At 39.3% G+C, this 18504-nt stretch overlaps 1 pseudogene across 1 annotated transcript; it reads left to right on the forward strand.

The window, feature by feature from the left end:
- Nucleotides 1-8779: 8779 nt before the first annotated feature.
- Nucleotides 8780-9908, forward strand: LOC309971024 (heterogeneous nuclear ribonucleoprotein A1-like; annotated as a pseudogene). Its single transcript has one exon. The product of its transcript is annotated as a heterogeneous nuclear ribonucleoprotein A1-like (transcript).
- Nucleotides 9909-18504: the final 8596 nt, after the last annotated feature.

Consider the following 18504-nt stretch of genomic DNA (forward strand, 5'->3'; position numbering starts at 1 on the left):
TAAATAACCTAACTTTATGCTTAAAGCAATTAGAGAAAGAAGAACAAAAAAAAAACACCCAAATTTCGCAGAAGGAAAGAAATCATCAAGATGAGATCAGAAATAACTGAAAAAGAAATGAAAAAACAATAGCAAAGATCAATACAACTAAAAGCTGGTTCTTTGAGAAAATAAACAAAATTGATAAACCATTAGCCAGACTCATCAAGAAAAAAACAGAGAAGACTCAAATCAACAGAATTAGAAATGGAAAAGGAGGAGTAACACCTAACACTACAGAAATACAAAGGATCATGAGAGATTACGACCAGCAACTATATGCCAAGAAAATGGACAACCTGGAAGAAATGGACAAATTCTTAGAAGAGCACAACCTCCCCAGACTGAACCAGGAAGAAACAGAAAATATAAACAGATGATTCACAAGCACTGAAATTAAGACTGTGATTAAAAATCTTCCAACAAACAAAAGCCCAGGACCACATGGCTTCACAGGCGTATTCTTACAATCATTTAGAGAACAGCTAACACCTATCCTTCTCAAACTCTTCCAAAATATAGCAGAGGGAGGAACACTCCCAAACTCATTCTATGACACCATCATCACCCTGATACCAAAACCAGACAAAGATGTCACAAAAGAAGAAAGCTACAGGCCAATATCACTGGTGAACATAGATGCAAAAATCCTCAACAAAATACTAGCAAACAGAATCCAACAGCACATTAAAAGGATCATACACCATGATCAAGTGGGGTTTATCCCAGGAATGTAAGGATTCTTCAATATATGTAAATCAATCAATGTGATACAGAATATTAACAAGTTGAAGGATAAAAACCATATGATCATCTCAATAGATGCAGAAAAAGCTTTGGACAAAATTCAACACCAATTTATGATAAAAACCCTTCAGAAAGTAGGCATAGAGGGAACTTACCTCAACATAATAAAGGCCATATATGACAAACCCACAGCCAACATCATCCTCAATGGTGAAAAACTGAAAGCATTTCCATTAAATCAGGAACAAGACAAGGTTGCCCACTCTCACCACTATTATTCAACATAGTTTGGGAAGTTTTAGTCACAGCAATCAGAGAAGAAAAAGAAATTAAAAGAATCCAAGTTGGAAAAGAAGTAAAGCTGTCTGTTTGCAGATGACATGATAATGTACACAGAGAATCCTAAAGATGCTACCAGAAAACTACTAGAGCTAGTCAATGAATTTGGTAAAGTAGCAGGATACAAAATTAAAGCATAGAAATCTCTTGAATTCCTATACACTAATGATGAAAAATCTGAAAGAGAAATTAAGGAAACACTCCCATTTACCACTGCAACATAAAGAATAAAATACCTAGGAGTAACCTACCTAAGGAGACAAAAGATCTGTATGCAGAAAACTATAAGACACTGATGAAAGACATTAAGGATGTTACAAACAGATGGTGCGATATACCATGTTCTTGGACGACAAAGAAATCTACAGATTCAGTGCAATCCCTATCAAACTACCAGTTGCATTTTTCACAGAACAAGAACAAAAAGTTTCACAAGTTGTATGGAAACACAAAAGACCCCAAATAGCCAAAGGAATCTTGAGAAAGAAAAATGGAGCTGGAGGAATCAGGCTCCCTGACTTCAGACTACACTACAAAGCTACAGTAATCAAGACAGTATGGTACTGGCAGAAAAACAGAAATATAGATCAATGCAACAGGATAGAAAGCCCAGAGATAAACTCATGCACATATAGTCACCTTATCTTTGATAAAAGAGGCAAGAATATACAATGGAGAAAAGACAGCCTCCTCAATAAGTGGTGCTGGGAAAACTGAACAGCTAGATGTCAGAGAATGAAATTAGAATACTCCCTAACACCATACACAAAAATAAACTCAAAATGGATTAAGGACCTAAATGTAAGGCCAGAGAGTATCAAACTCTTAGAGGAAAACATAGGCAGAACACACTATGACATAAATCACAGCAAGATCCTTTTTGATCCACCTCCTAAAGAAATGGAAATAAAAACAAAAATAAATAAATGGGACCTAATGAAACTTAAAACCTTTTGCACAGCAAAGGAAACCATAAAAAAGATGGAAAGACAACCCTCAGAATGGAGAAACTATTTGCAAATGAAGCAACTGACAAATGATTAATCTCCGAAATTTACAAGCAGCTCATGCAGCTCAATATCAAAAAAACCCAAACAATCCAATCCAAAAATGGGCAGAAGACCTAAATAGACATTTCTCCAAAGAAGATATACAGATTGCCAAAAAACACATGAAAGAATGCTCAACATCACTAATCATTAGAGAAATGCAAATCAAAACTACAATGAGTTATCACCTCACACCGGTCAGAATGGCCATCAAAAAATCTACAAACAATAAATGCTGGAGAGGGTGTGGAGAAAAGGGAACTCTCCTGCACTGTTGATGGGAATTGATACTGGAGAACAGTATGGAGGTTCCATAAGAAACTAAAAATAGAACTACCATATGACCCAGCAATCCCTCTACTGGGCATATACCCTGAGAAAACCATATTTCAAAAAGAGTCACATACCACAATGTTCATTGCAGCTCTATTTTACAATAGCCATGACATGGAAGCAACCTAAATGTCCATCTACCGATGAATGGATAAAGACAATGTGGAACATATATACAATGGAATATTACTCAGCCATAAAAAGAAATGAAACTGAACTATTTGTAGTGAGGTGGATGGACCTGGAGTCTGTCATACAGAGTGAAGTAAGTCAGAAAGAGAAAAACAAATACCGTATGCTGACACATATATATGGAATCTAAAAAAAAAAATGGTTCTGATGAACCTAGGGGCAGGACAGGAATAAAGATGCAGACATAGAGAATGGACTTGAGGACACAGGGAGGGGGAAGGGTAAGCTGGGACAAAGTGAGAGAGTAGCATTGACATATATATACTACCAAATGTAAAATAGATAGCTAGTGGGAAGCAGCTGCATAGCACAGGGAGATCAGCTTGGTGCTTTATGACCACCTAAAGACGTGGGACAGGGAGGGTGGGAGGGAGATTCAAGATGGAGGGGATATGGGGATAAAGGTATACATATAGCTGATTCACTTTGTTACACAGAAGAAACTAACACAACATTGTAAAGCAATTATACACCAATAAAGATGTTTTAAAAAATAATGCAATATATGTTTCACTTTCACATTTTTCAATAAAAATAATTGTAGTTTCTTCAAAAAAAAATAAAGAAAATAGGTCAGTTGAAAATACATAAGCAGAAACAAAAAGAGCAAAGACAATGAAAAATACCGGAAAGGGTATTAGTGATATATGGCCTTTTTTAACTAAAAAAAATCCGTCATATATATAACTGAAGGCCCAGAAGGGGAAGAAAACAGGGCAGAAACAACATTTGAAGTTATAATGGTTGCAGATTGTCCAAGAAAAGGTTTTGATAGGGTTAGAGCTGCATGGTTTTTAAAAAAGTTTGAAGACAGTCAGAAAGGTACACGTGAAATGGCACATCTCAGGGAATAGAGGGAAAATGAAATTTACTGGAAGCTGTTATGGAGCTGATATTGGGATTGTAAGATCAAATCTCTCTGGAGTTCCCAGAGAAGGGCCACGATAAAACATTCATAGATGTGCCCTCACATCCACACATGGAAGTCCTGGTGTTTCAGTGTCTTTTTTTCACTCTGTTGGCCTAGAGTGGACAGCTCACTTTCAGTCATAATGCCAAGCTGGTGAGCAGTGACTTCCAGTCTCCTTTAAAGATTCTATCCCCGCACCTGATATATGGACCATGCAGATTCAACTCCTTTCAAAACTAGAGAGTCCTATCTCATTTCTGGTGCCTAGAAATCTCCCTATCTTGCTTTTAAACCTCTCTATGTCATTTATGGCTTAAATACATGTTCTAAAATATTTTACCCAGTATTTCTGTTTTTAGTGTGGGCAATCAGAATCAGGTAAGATCAATCTGCTATACTGATCAAAAGTCCAATTAGTGCTATAGCAATCTGATGTATAAAGATTTCTGAATGACTCTGAAGTGGCAAAGGATTGTGAAACCAGATAGGAAAATTACCAATAGGTCAGACATCCTTTTTAAGTGAAAACAGAGACATAGGAAACATGAATGAATGACTGAGATAATGTAGCATTTCTCCAGCCAAGGTGGAACATTAGATAAAGTGGCAAAGTTTCGTGAAGCATTTGTGCGGACACAACAGGATAAGGCTGGGTTTCATCCCACTTAATTTCAGGAGGGACTGCAAACATTCCACATTCTACTCTCCCTCACCCTGAAACTACAAGCCATGGTTGGTTCCCAGATTGATTCTGAATTTTGCAGTCCCCTCTAAGGGGAAATATCCTATTTAGAAAGATGGAATCAGGCTTTTTACTCTTCTAGTCCCTTCTGAAGATTTAGAAGGGATGTTAATTTTGAGTGGCTAATGGCTTTTATAGGGTTTGTCACTTCTGAGTCCAGCTCTCAGTCCAGCTCTAACAGGTACATTTTGTCATTAAAATACTTAGTCATTAGCTGCTGTCCTCTTTCCACTATTACGAGTACCCATTGCCCATTCTCCCATCTTAAATGTAAAAATCTGCTTTTTGTTCATCAGGAGACATGATATATCTCATATCACTGTCCTTAGTGAGAGGTTTTTGCTTTCAGGGACTGAACATTAGCTGGAGTGTTTTCTACAACCTAGGTCTTATTTCCAGGAAAAAAAAAAGAAAGAAAGAAAATTTTTCTAAGAGCATTTTAAATAGAATCTCTAGTTCTAAGTGAAGCAAAAGTGTGAAATTTTTACATTTATTGATTAGACTCTCAGGTCCTCACAAAGGTGGAGCTACCAATTTCTGATCTTTCTACTCTGAAAGGCGAATTTATGCAACCCTAAAAAATGTAAAGTTTAACTTTGCAAGATATTCTTTTGTTACCTGGTATCTTCACTTTTTTCTTATTTTAAAATGATAGTTTCAAATTTTTCATAAACTCTTATAAAGTATTAAAAGTGGATAAAAGCATGAAGGTTGGATATACATTTAGCCTTGGTGCAAATAATTTATTATAATGCACATCGATAATATTATATCAACGCTGGTTCCTCCTGTCAAAACCCTGAAACTGAAATCATACTTAGGACAGCAGACACATTGGATATGTAAGAGCAGCATTTTGCTTTGTCTGCGTCGGGCTGAGTACACAATGAGAATTTTGCAATTAGCACTGCTTCTGTACAAAAAATATATGGGAGAATTTTGGAGTCTCACTAATTACCTGTGTGGAATCATCCCTTGGATGTTCCATTAGGTACTTGTGACATTTGGAAGTGATGGAAAGATCTCTTTCTCTCATGTTCTCCTTTCAATTCCCATCAAGAACAGTCTAGTTCAGGATAGGATTGCTTTTCTCTTGGGCCAGCATTTCCCAACTTTTTGAATTATAAACACTTTACATTCTAAATAATTTCTGTCTATCCCCACAAGAACTTTAAATAACCACTTTTGCTTTGCATATTTTTATTTTAGATAAATATATTGATTTTAATGCACTTAAAATTTCAAAATATGAAGACAAACCCTTACTTCTTACCATTTAACAAATGACCACTAAATTTATTTTAAGCTAATTCTTTAGGAGACAGAATGATTCAACCCAAATGTTTTTAAATGACATTATAATGCTCAACCGCTATACTGGCTATGTTGATAAGTAGTCTAAGATTGACAGAAAGGCTTGACCCAGCTACGACATGGATAAGTCAAACAGGGTTTCTATAGCAAAGGATATTGAAGGAAGCCAGGACAGTCAAGATACACAGTAATCACCAACACCCCCTAGCATAGGGTAGGGTCCCCACCTGGGAGCTCAGGTTTGCCGATATTTGACTGAGAGTCATATCACACCTTCTGGAAGATAACTATTTCCTCCAGGAAGATCAAGGCTGGCAGCATAGTCTACCACAGGTAGACTCACTGAGTGTGAACCTGGCCCACAGTGACCCCACCTCTCTCAAGTTTATCAACATACCGCATAAGACCACAAAGCACAGGACATAAAGTACTCTCAACCTAGTCTAATAGGGGCTGATCCAAGGGCATTTCTGAACTCAGTTCACGGGAACTGAATCAAAAGTCAGTTTCTCATTCATCTCTAGGAGTCCTGCTAACATTTCGGTTGGGAGCATATATTAAAATTGCATTGAAATTTGACTATGTGTTTCAATATTAACAATGGATTCTAAAATGCTTTCACTATTTGAAGTCCTTGCCTTTATAAAATTCAGCTGGATTACTTTTATATTTTTGAGTTTTGATTGTAAATAACAAGATGAAAGATAAATTCTCAGTATGCAATGGGCAAGTAACACACTTTGGCTGGAAACAGGCTCCATTCCCAACCAAGGAAATCATAAGAGGAATATGATCATTGCTATCTTTTTTTTTTTTTTACAAGATCTTGCTTTGCTATATAAGAATTTTCATTAGATGGTTGCCAAATTACAAATTTGTCACAAATTGTTTTAAACTAAATTGGAGATTTATTAGAATTTCACCCTCTTCATTAGATTCTTAAATGTCAATGTCAACATTCCTAATGCTTCATGACTGTAAACAATGGGCACATTATGTGTATAGATTAAACAATATATGATTAAATATGTAACAATTTTAAATTAAGTGATAAATTCCCATCCAACTTATAACTTCCACACGTGTATACTGGATAAACCGGAGGAGGCTTTCAAACTGATGCACTTTAAAAGGGAAAAATTCAAATAATTAGTTTATTCAGTGGAATATGAAAACACACTTCTTTACCATCTTTAAGGATGAGCCCCTGTCTATCCTCTAATCAGTGGCCCTAAACTATCCCAACTGGCTCCTAACCTATTAACTTGTTTCCAATCCTTTCTCTGTGCAGCTCAATCTATATGACACAACCAGCCAACAACTCTGCTCATATCACTCTCTTTTCCAAAAACCTTCAATAATTTTCCTTTATCCTCCCCAGTTCCCTTATTCTTCTAATCCTGTCACGTAGAAACTATGTCCTACCCTAACTGGTCTACTGGCTGTTTCTTACAGTAGTTTTAAGTGCACAATTCCTTGATTCTTTATTTCTTTTACTCTGTATAAATGCTTTCCTAAACATTGTTTACCCTGACTGTCCAAGTGCCTTTGCTCTTTTGCTGGATTTTCTATTTGGAATACCTTTTTCTAATCATCTCTGACTTTTGAACACCACGTGCTAAGGCACAGAGGCAAGAAACAAGAGGTACATGTAGGGGGCTGCCAAGTAGCTCAAGAGGCAGGCAAAGTGGATGCTTACGAAGAGGGTACAGTGATGCCAGAACTGCAGACAGGGGTCAAAGGTGAGGAGCCTTGACACCATTCTAAGGACTTCCATCAGAAAATTGTGAGCCATGGAAGGTTTTTAAGCAGAGGAGTGGTATGATCAGATATGTGTTTTAGAAAAGTCATTTTGGCTGCATTTAGCAAATAAGACTAGAGTTAGGAAGACAATCAGGGAGATCAGTTTCAGTAGTGCAGGAAATAAATAGCAAGGACCTGAATCTAGGAGTGGCAGCATGGATGGATGGAAGGATGGAGTCCAGAGATATCTGGGAGGTGGGGTCACTGACACCCATTAGCAGAGTTCTGACCTGTGAGACTAGAAGTGAAGAACAGCAGTTTGGGGTGGAGAGCAAGTTCATTTTGGATGCATTGAATCTAATACATGTATATTTAAAGAGATATGTGGTGTGGGCAGTGGAATAGGAAGAACAAAGGAAGATGGGGGAAATATAAACATGAAACAAGAGACATTTTGTGCTCTGATGATGACAATGCTGATAAATGCGGAGCATGATTAACACTTAACTCTCTGATTTCTCGCATTAAAGGGGAAAGAAAAACTGCAATAAGAGAGTAAGTTGTTTTGCAGCTGTTGAGCAAACAATGAGCAAGACAGGTGCTCCTAAGGAAGTAAGAATTATTCCTATGGAACATTTCTGAAACACTTTGGAAAGGCAAAACGTATTGACCTTTCTCACAAAGCTATTTACAGGATCCCAGGTAACATTGTAAAGATATTTATACCCCAGCACATCCATTAAAAGTGCTGAGCTAGCTCTTGGTGCCAATTTTGGCCCTAACATAGCTTTATATCTTCAGAGGTATATTTAGAGGATATAATTTCTACATTTAACTATATGCACATTCTCAATTAGTAGCTAAATGTATATTTTAGGTGGGTTTTTTTTCTTCCCCAAATTAGTCTCTGTGTAATACGTGGATAAGGTCTTTTCAGAATGCCTCCCTCCCCTTTGCTATTCATTCATTTTTTCCTCAGGGAAGCCTGTTTTGAATCCCCCAACTAGGTCAGCACCCCAATGATACACTCTGATAAAACTGGGCACCTCTTCTTAGCACTTGACATAGATGTCATTGACTTCTATCTTATTGTATTTGATTAATACTGTTTTCCCACTAATCCGTAACCTCCAAAAGGCAGGGATCATGTTAGTTTTGCTTGTTATTTTATCTTTCAGGGCCTAGAATAGTATCTAGCACACAGCAGGTATTCATTAAAGAGTTGTAGAATTAATGTATAAAATAAAGAAGGATAAAAGAAATTAACATTAAAACTAGGCCTTTGGAGATACGTTCGGTAGATTACTCCTTTCTGACCGTGGACACCACCGAGTAAGCAACGTTGATGTCTGCCCTCGCTCCACTGCCGTCATGTCTAAGTCAGAGTCACCCAAAGAGCCCGAAGAGCTGCGGAAGCTCTTCATCAGAGGTTTGAGCTTTGAAACAACCAATGAGAGCCTGAGGAGCCGTTGTGAGCAGCGGGGAGCGCTCACAGATTGTGTGGTGACGAAGGATCCAAACACCAGGCGCTCCAGAGGCTTCGGGGTTGTCATGTATGCCACTGTGGAGGAGGTGGATGCAGCCATGAAGGCAAGGCCACATGAGGGGATGGAAGAGTTGTGGAACCAAAGAGGGCTGTCTCAAGAGAAGATTCTCAAAGACCCGGTGCCCACTTAACTGTGAAAAAGATTTTTGTTGGTGGCATTAAAGAAGACACTGAAGAACATCACCTAAGAGATTATTTTGAACAGTATGGGAAAATTGAAGTGATTGAAATCATGACTGATCGAGGCAGTGGCAAAAAGAGAGGCTTTGCTTTCGTAACCTTTGATGACCATAACTCTGTAGACAAGATTGTCATTTAGAAATACCACACTGTGAATAGCCACAACTGTGAAGTAAGGAAAGCCCTATCTAAGCAAGAGATGGCTAGTGCCTCATCCAGCCAAAGAGGTCAAAGTGGTTCTGGAAACTTTGGTGGTGGTCGTGGAGGTGGTTTTGGTGGGAATGGCAGCTTTGGTCATGGAGGAAACTTCAGTGGTCAAGGTGGCTTTGGTGGCAGCCCTGGTAGCGGTGGATATGGTGGCAGTGGGGATGGCTACAATGGATTTGGTAATGATGGAAGCAGTTTTGGAGGTGGTGGAAGCTACAATGATTTTGGCAGTTACAACAATCAATCTTCAAATTTTGGACCCATGAAAGGAGGAAACTTTGGAGGCAGAAGTTCTGGCCCCTGTGGTGGTGGAGGCCAATACTTTGCCAAACCCCGAAACCGAGGTGGCTGTGGTGGTTCCAGCAGCAGCAGTAGCTGTGGCAGTGGCAGAAGGTTTTAATTACTGCCAGGAAACAAAGCTTAGCAGGAGAGGGGAGCCAGAGAAGTGACAGGGAAGCTACAGGTTACAACAGATTTGTGAACTCAGCCGAGCACAGTGGTGGCAGGGCCCAGCTGCTATAAAGAAGACATGTTTTAGACAATACTCATGTGTATGGGCAAAAAGACTCGAGGACTGTATTTGTAACTAATTGTATAACAGGTTATTTTAGTTTCTGTTCTGTGGAAAGTGTAAAGCATTCCAGCAAAGGGTTTTAATGTAGGTTTTTTTTTTTGCACCCATGCTGTTGATTGCTAAATGTAATAGTCTGATCATGACACTGAATAAATGTGTCTTTTTTTAAACAAAACAAAACAAACAAACAAAAAAACTAGGCCTTTGACTAAGTAGAGCCTTCCCTTCACTAACAGAAAATTCAGACAGGACCTCCAAGTCTGATGAAGGCATTCCTTAACAAGGCCCAGCAGAGAGTACTAACACTTTCAATGGCAAAGCAAGGAGAAGATTGAATAATTGTTTAAATTTAAAATACATTTCACTGTCATGTCTTTGCATATTATGTTCTGCCTGGAGGTCTGCACTGTGAGATTTTCATAATGAAAAAGGAGGAAATACGTGTAATAGAATACACAGTGGCACAGAGACATGAACTCTTCACATTTGGCAGGTTGTGGAAGGAGTCTACGGTGAGTATAGCGGTGGGGGATAAATCTATAAGTTACACCTGAAATCAAGTTGGAGAGAGCCTTGAAGGCCACAAATCTGATTTTAATCAGAACATGCTGGGGCAGGGCAAGGTTGCGGCGGGGGGGGGGGCAGTGGCGCTGAGGATTATGAATGCAAAATTTATACCAGTTACAGCTAGGTTTTAGAAAGCTGATTCTCAAAACAAAGTAGGGAATTGCTAAGAATCACAGAGAGGAAAATCTGTTAGGAAATTACTGATACAGTTTATATCAGAGTCATCTAGGGTTTGAAATAAGGTAGTGGCCACGACAAAGAAAGAGAAAGAGCTTATATTATTCTTCTGAATGGTGGGTCACTAACTGTGATGCTGATTAAGGAGACAGAAGAGGTCTAGAGAGTGGGTAATGAGTTCAGTCTCATTACTCAGGGTTGTCCATGTGAAAGATGTCTAGCAAGCAGCTGGAAACCACAGCTGGAGTCCTGAAGGGGGTTTGCCCAGGAGATGAAGATTGAGAAGGTGTAGATATGGAGGAGACGGTCAAGGAAGGTAGTCCAGAAAGCAAGAAAAATAAAACTTAGGAGAGTATACTGAAGAAAACCTACATTTAGAAGTGAGAGGAAGAAGAGAAGGACATAACATGCTTGTGAGAGAAACAGGAGTAATTGACACAGAAGTTAGACAGAGGGGTGTTCCAAGAAGCCAGTCTCTAAATGCTGCACAAAGGCAGAGAAAGGGATGAGTAACGACTTCACGTTTGTGATCAGAAATGTGATGCAGGCTGATTACTGACTCCCAGAGAGTCTAGGTGTGATTATGTTAAGGATCTGGGGGTGAGAAGATTCTCCTGGATCATCTGGGTGGGCCCTAAATGCAATCACAAGTATCTCTAGAGAAGGGAGGTGGAAGGAGAGTTGGCACAGAAAGTGACACAATAACCTCAGCAGAAGATGCTACGATGTGGGCTTTGAAGATGCAAGAAGGAGCCAGATGGCCACTAGGAGCTGAAAAAAGGCAAGGAAATGGATTCTTCCCTGGATTCTCAGAGGGAGTGCGGTCCTGCCAACCCCTTGGTTTTAGCCCAGTTAACCAGATTTGAATGCCAGCCTCAGGAATTATAAGAGAATAAATTTACGTTGTTTTAAATCACCAAGTTTGTGGTTATTTGTTATAGCAGCCATAGGAAACTAATATAGAAGTGAGGGTAAAAACAATTTTTAAATGCATGAAAAGTGAGTAAAACATAAAGTGAAGGTAGACAGTATATATCATGATCTCAAAAAGGTTGTCAGTTAAACAAATGATTGTTGCGAGAACCTGCAGAGAAAACAGTTTCAAAAGAATTTGTGTGTGTGTGTACATATCCCCCAATATCCCCAAAATATAGGCTTAGAAGAAAGAATCAATGGAAAGTAGACAAAGAAGATGCAAGAGCAATGAGAAAATGGTTGATGGTCAAGGTCTTGTGGGAAGGGTGAAGAAACGGTAAGGGGCTAGACTTGGGGAAAAGCAGGAGGCCCTCATGGATTAGGAATATAAAACACCTGCACATCATTTACCTTAGCACTCATAAATATATGTTCAAGGATTATAAATTGCTCTTAATGTTAGCCCAACCAAAACATAAATAACTAGGTTAGGTCTGCTACATTACAAGATAGAAAGCATCTCATTGATTTAAAAATAATTCATATTTTGGGTTGTCCATATTACTATTTATCCTCCCCAGTGTTGGCATTATAGACTTAAACCCACTTCCAAGTGAGTAAAGGATAATACAATCCATAAAAATATTAATATTAGTTAAAATAAAATGTGTTATGATTATATTTTTTGAATTCTAAGAGCTTCAAGACTTAGAATTCATAATCAGTCATGCCTCAGAAGTGCTTTCTGTTCAAGATAATTATTTAAATCATCACTCTGAGTATTAAAAGGTATATCACTACAATTTTTAAGAGCCAGACATGATCAAGACTCCAAGAGTTGCGTCATCCTCAGGGGAGAACTCTGGCCCAGCAATTTGCAAACTTACAAATTCAGAAGAACCTATCTCTTCAGCCTTACCTTCTCCTAAGGTTTCAGACCATTCCTAACAAGTTCTTTATTAGAAAATTCATTTCTTCATATTAAAAAAATCAGAAGAGTTATTGAGTTATGTTGTAAAAGGATTAATGCTACCGAGAAGTTGATGAGTTAAACTCTCTATCCCATACCTGTAACTCACTGTTCAGTGATTGAGGGGGCTGTGTTACAAATGGCCTCTGGTGACCCATGCCTGGGAGCCTGAGAGCATAAGACAGGGCTAAACATAGGAGAAACGAGGATTTCCCTATTTCTAATGGCGAGGCTGTTAAGATGACAGGGAAAATGGGTATACACTGTGGCTTTCTGGAGAGCAGTTGCCCAAAGACAATTTGGCTGATGTCTTTCCCCACGGAGAAGGCTTGGGAGCCAGGGAATTGAGGGGACACTGTCTTCTGCACGTCTTTTAGACAGGTAGGTGGCTCCTCTTAGCTGTCACCTGCCAGAGTAGATGGACAAAGGGAATAACCCAGTGTGGGAAACAGGAAGACCATGACACTCATGGGTTGTCTTCTAAGTCCAGTATAAACCTGAGAAAGGGAGACAGCTGGCAGAACCCAGGTGCCTATATACCATGAACAGAATTTTTCTTCTTTTCTAATAAATAAGAAGAGTTCTCAGCATCTCTAGAAAGATCCACATCAGGAGGAGCATTTATTATGGTGGAAAATGAACCCCAGTGCAACCTGGAAAGGAAGGCATCTATGAACGGCAGTAGTCCAAGTGGTGTACAGGTGATGCTGCAGGGGGAACCCACAGCTGATCTAACCAAGGCCCTGCCTTCAGCAACGTTAGAGAGATAAGCACCCAGGAAGAGCAGCAGAGATGGTGAAAAAGATGGGTAACTCGGTACCACTCTGAGTAAGTAATGAAGATCATGAACACTGCCCAGGTCCTAAAGAGGAGGCTCCTTGGTTGTACTCATATGTGCAGGGCTAAGGCCAAAGGAGCAAGAGGCCTAGAATATTCTACATAAAGACCTACCAGATCATATTTGCCTTGAGCTGGCAATGCCAGCCACTTAAAAAGAACTCTTTTCATGAGGTAAGGATGTAAGTTGATAAATTAACTAAAGGGCAGGAGCAATGGTACTTCCTTTTTATCCTCTCCTCCTCACTTCCATTCCCCTAAATTTATGATTTTCTTTCATTTACTCATTTTTACAACAAATATCTGTTGAACATCTACCATATGCCTCACACTGTGCAAGCACTGAGGAGACAACGCCCATGCCTTGAGGAAGCATATAGCCTAGCAGACGTTAAGCAAATAAATATAGACTTTCAAATGGAATATAGACTTTCAAATGTTCTAGTTACTACCTATAGGGGAAAATGCAAAAACAAACAGGAAGATATAATTTAGCTTGGGGGGTTAGAAAAGGCAAAGAAATTTTATTTAAGCTAAAGCACAGGAAGGAATTAGTGAGGTAAAGAGAAGGAAAGAGCTTTCCAAACACTGTGAACAGCCTGTGCAAAGGGCCTGAGAATGGAAAGAGCCTGGCATGTTCAAGGACTTGAAAGATGACCAGTGAGTCTGGACCACAGTCATCAAGGACAGGAGTGGCATGAGGCCAGACTGGAAGGGTGTGCATGGGCGTCTCAAGGTAACAATGATGGACGCAGACACAACATCAGACCCAAGTGAAGCACCTCCTTTGAGAAGGTAACCTTGAGGCCTTCTCAGAGGGTCTTTATTCTCTCCTACTCAATTGTTCTGCCTATTTGCTGGTCTCCAGCCTGGTGCAGCCAGACCAGGTCAACAATCCATCATCCAACATGATGCCAGATGACTGGACTGAGTCAAGGTTATGGAGCAGGGAAGACTGGGGAAGTATCAGGCCTGGGAGAAGAACACAAGTTCAGTTTTGACACATTATTTTGAGATGACTCTAATGCGAGACATCCAAGTTGAAAGTTTAACTTAGCATTTGATTTTAAAGCTCAGAAAAGAAGTCTGGACTAATTTTATGAACCCCATCATCATGGTAATCAACAAATAATAGGAATAACTCTTGCTAGTTTAAGTATAACAGAAATGTATTGGAAAGATGTTGGATAGCTCATAGAATTTCCAAGAAGTTTGGAGAAACACGCTCAGAAAATAAGCAGAAACCACAGAACACTGGTCAGCAAAGAACACAGTGAAAATTATGCCATTGTTCCTCTGCTGAGGCCATGGCAGCCACCATGGCTGGCCCTAGACACTGAACGTGGCCACTGGTACCACGGTTCAGGCTGCCCCCAGGATATGGACTTGGATGCTGCTTGTTCCCACCCAGATGAACTCTCTACTGTCCCTGATTCTTTGGGTCACCAACCTTCAGTTCAAACCCAGGCACCAGCATCTTATTTGCCAAGCCCACCTGCCCACTCCAACTGCCACTCCAATTGCCAATAAAGAGAATAAAGTCAAGTACCAGGGATATTTATCTTGGGTGGAGGGAAAGAGGACAGTCTATAGAAATGGATAAGATCATTTAGGGAGCAAGTGAGAAAGGTGAAGAAGGAAAGGAAAGGAAAAGAAAGGGACAGGACAGGAAGGAAAGACATGGGGGAAGGGATGATGGTGGGGGGAGCCTAGGACAAAGCTTTGAGACTCCAGCATCAAGTTTTGCCTGAATCAGGACTGTCAAGACGTACTCTGTGATAATATATTACACATCAAATCTACATAGCATCTTAACTTGAAAATAAGTCAGAAATAAAAATGGTATCCCTCACTTGGGAGCACAATTGCTTTTAACAGATGATTCTCAGAGTGAATTCTGAGAATCACAGTACAAATCTGGCCTCTCGTGATGGCATTTTCCATGTGACCTTGCCCACTCTGAAGCCAGCTATAATTAAGTATGCTCATACAGATGTTAAATTATCCAACAATGACAACAGTGCATAGAAAAGAAATGATAGAAATTCACATGAAAATTAATTGAAATACCATATGTACTGTCTGGTTGTACTTCAGTATTCTTAACTGACCTATGACTGAGTAATTATTTGCAGATCTTCAAAACTGGTGAGAATTTAATCAAATAGCAAATAAAAAGGCATGCTACATCTTTTGTGCTGGGAATAAAATAGGGTCTAATTCCCTATGGAAAAAAAATAACTTGGGCATTATAGAGAGAGTTACAGCAAAATAAAAGTGGGGGGGAGGGGGTATGTAGGACTCCCTCCTTGCCAAGTTAATATACTTTTCCCAGACACTCACTGCTAGAAATATATCCCATTAATATTCATTTCTTTAGAAAAAATTGTCTCATACCTTTAAATTCTCTTATACCCACCGAGTACTTAGAATGCTTGATCCCAAACACAGTGGGGAGGGATTTTTTTTTTAATGACTCATCTGATCTTTTCAGCTAATTCTTGATACTAAAGCAGTAGTTTTCCAAATGGGTAGCAAGGAGTCCCAGGTTTCCACAGACATGCTTTAGAACCCACCACAGAAGATAGAGAGACCCAGTAGGTGTGGTTCAAGACTCCTAGCACTGCTCTGATTTTATACTTTCTACATTGATGTTGTGGTGTGAAAAGTTAAATGCTGCTTTAGGGCCATACAATTCTTCACTAGCTAGTTATTCACACCACTGCTGTGAATAGTAGAGTTTTCTAAAAAGTACATAATATCCATTTTAGGACCCCAGATATAGAGGATGCTAATATTTTTAAACAACAAATGCTGTTAAAGAGGAAGGAGGTCTCAGCTTCTATCACACACCCCAAAGCCTGGCCTATCAAGGATTTGGACCTCCAGATGAGCTTCAAATCTAGGGTTGCCAGATTTAGCAAATAAAAACATAGAATGCTCAGTTAAATTTGAATTTCAGAAAATAATGAATATATTTAGTATAAGTATACTTATTATAGTATACCCCAAGTAATATTTGGGATATACTTACACTAAAAGGCTTTTCATTGTTTATCTGAAATTCAAATTTATCAGGACACCCTGTTCCTTAACTGGCAACCCTAGTCAGGTCAGACTCAAGCATGTGGATCTGCCACGAGAGGAGATTATATAACCCATGAATGTCAAGATTTACCTTAAATATGTGAGTATTTTACCATCCAGGAAGTCCTACCTAGTGAGTAGAGCCAACAGATCAGCCTGGAATAGTACTTCAGAAGTTCAGCACAGGAAGCTATCCCTGCAGACGCCCTATTACCCATTTTGCTTCTGGCGTCCTGATTTAGCCATCCCCTCATCCCAGTAGCTGATTTAACCTTACCGATCTGCCTAGTGTAGCCTTTTTCCAAGTCCTTCTGTTCCGAGGGATGTCAGCTCCCAACCTGGCCAGATGCAGAGCCTCGAATGAACTCCTAAGTCCTTTGACTTCTTCACGGCTATTGCCTAGATATAAACAGGACTTCTCAACTTCATGAACCAGAGTTCCTAATCTTCAAAGCTAGAACCCCAAAAGAAGCTCAGCCTGATTGCCTAAAGGCTGGTCACTCTCTAACACTGTACCCTTCTCAAACATCAACTTCTCAGTGAGGACATCCCTAACCACAATATTGAAAGTTGCACATATATCTCTGCCATGACACTCCAAACAAATTCATCTTGTTTAATTTCTGACTCTCTTCACCTGAAGGTCAGCTCCAAGGTGGGCAATCTTTTTGCCTATCTTATTCAGTAACTAAAGCTGGATAGACACTTAAAAATATGTTTTTGGAATATCATGCCTTTATTCTAGTAGCTGGATTACTAGAAGTTATTATCTTTTTATTCTGTGCTAGGTCTATGTCTCCTTTTCTCGCCCAGTACATCTTTATTGGAGTATAATTGCTTTACAATGGTGTGTTAGTTTCTGCTGTATAACAAAGTGAATCAGATATACGTATACATATATCCCCGTATCTCCTCCCTCTTGCGTCTCCCTCCCACCCTCCCTATCCCACTCCTCTAGGTGGACACAAAGCACCGAGCTGATCTCCCTGTGCTATGTGGCTGCTTCCCACTAGATATCTATTTTACGTTTGGTAGTGTACATATGTCCATGTCACTCTCTCACTTCGTCCCAGCTTACCCTTCCCCCGCCCCGTGTCCTCAAGTCCATTCTCTATGTCTGCATCTTTATTCCTACCCTGCCCCTAGGTTCTTCAGAACCTTTTTTGTTTTTTTTTAGATTCCATATATATGTGTTAGCATATGGTATTTGTCTTTCTCTTTCTGACTTACTTCACTCTATATGACAGTCTCTAGGTCCATCCACCTCGCTACAAATAACTTAATTTCATTTTTTATGGCTAAGTAATATTCCACTGTATATATGTGCCACATCGTCTTTATCCATTCCTCTGCTGACAAACACTTAGGTTGATTCCATGTCCTGGCTATTGTAAATAGAGCTGCAATGAACATTTTGGTACATGACGCTTTCTGAATTATGGTTTTCTCAGGGTTTATGCCCAGCAGTGGGATTGCTGGGTCATACGGTAGTTCTATTTTTAGTTTTTTGAGGAACCTCCATACTGTTCTCCATAGTGGCTGTATCAGTTTACTTTCCCACCAACAGTGCAAGAAAACCACCAACTTTAAATACGTATTTGATTCCATTTGGATAACAGAAAAATAAATATGACAATAAGACATGTCTAGAGTTAAAGAACATACATATAGCCATAAATATAATACTAAAGCTCTCCCAGCATGCCTGGAATTATAACCTGAAATTCAGCTTAATTGGGTTTACCATCAATTCCCAAAGAGGTTAACTACTGAGAATATACCACAGTCATTATAAAAGACTTATCCTTCAGTTTTAATCTTCAACATAACATGGTAGAAAGGTTCTAACACATGATATTGGAAAAAGCATTTTAGTGATATCCTAAAAATAAAGATGATTTCCATCATCCATCATGTTTTCTGGTCATCTTACAGTTGGCTAGGGAAAATAATGATTTTATAAGAAATATGGGTTTAGGAGCCAGGATTGTGACAGCATCTGCATTTGATCACCAATTCCCTTTGTAAGTAAAGTT

The sequence above is a fragment of the Leucopleurus acutus genome (genome assembly GCF_964270905.1).
Source record: "Leucopleurus acutus genome assembly, chromosome: 13".
NCBI lineage: Eukaryota > Metazoa > Chordata > Mammalia > Artiodactyla > Delphinidae > Leucopleurus > Leucopleurus acutus.